We start from the raw sequence: 1,245 nt of genomic DNA, 5'->3' as shown, positions 1-1,245 counted from the left end.
GGCCATGGGAGAGGAAGCAGCCCCTCTTGCTCTGGGTGGTACCAAGGCCAGCAGGATGAGGAGCTGATGGACATGAGGGTGCAGAGGGGAGAACCCCAGGTGGGATGTGGGGATGAGGGACGGGCAGAGAAGGGAGACTTTGTCCGCACCCATAGGTCACCTGCTGATGTTCGTTCACTCACTGCAAAAACCACAGCTGCCCTCTCACTCAGAAACTGCCAATGTGGAGAACGGCTCAGGTCCTAGCCTGTGCTCGGGGCGTCGGCCTTTGTTGACTTCTATTTCATTCACCATCATTTATCTCAGTCCATAGGATGTTTAAAAGTCTGCATAGCCACTAAGTTACACTGCTTTCGGCTACCGGAAAACAACTGTGTATCCCCAAGGGGCTCCAAGGCTCTCCAGAATAAAAGTGTTTTATGCCAGAAGCCTGTGTTTTAGGCAAGAACCTCCTAAACCATCCCTACTGTTTGGTGACAGTGCGAATCCACACAGGCATCTTCCCGTGGAGCAGTCAGGCCTCCGGCTCCTCGGTGTGCCCACAGGCCCTCCGAAGAAGCTATAGCCCTCTGATGGGAACATGGTGGAAATCACCTCACCCTCCTTGCTTCCAGTCTCTGGTGACTGAGGATGACCAGCTGCATCAGGAGGGCGCCGACCCACAGGTCCAGGAGGATACCTGGGGCAGCACCCAACCGGTGGAGGGAGCTGGTCGGTGCTGCTCACAGGCGCTCTAGGAAGACTGAGAAGGATGCTGCCCAAAATCTCATCCTGCTAACAGAATACAGGCAGGAGGGGCTTCTCTGGGCCCTCCCCCATTTATTAAAAAAAAGGGGGTGAGGTAGACCCCCAGGGTTTCTTTACAAAGATATATCTAGTTGAAACCTAAATGCCCACTGACAGAGGAATGGATAAAGAAGATGTGGTGTGTATATACACACAGTGGAACATTCAGTTCAGTTCAGTCGCTCATTCGTATCCAACTCTCTGAGACGCCATGGACTGTAACACGCCAGGTCTACCTGTCCATCACCAACTCCCGGAGTTTACTCAAACTCATGTCCATTGAGTCAGTGATGCCATCCAACCATCTCATCCTCTGTTGTCCCCTTCTCCTCCTGCCTTCAGTCTTTCCCAGCATCAGGGTCTTTTCCAATCAGTCAGTTCTTCTCATCAGGTGGCCAAAGTATTGGAGTTTCAGCTTCAGCATCGGTCCTTCCAATGAATATTCAGGACTGATTTCCT

Source organism: Bison bison, unplaced genomic scaffold (assembly GCF_000754665.1).
Source record: "Bison bison bison isolate TAMUID 2011002044 unplaced genomic scaffold, Bison_UMD1.0 scf7180017864481, whole genome shotgun sequence".
Classification (NCBI taxonomy): domain Eukaryota; kingdom Metazoa; phylum Chordata; class Mammalia; order Artiodactyla; family Bovidae; genus Bison; species Bison bison.
This window is presented reverse-complemented; position numbering follows the sequence as displayed.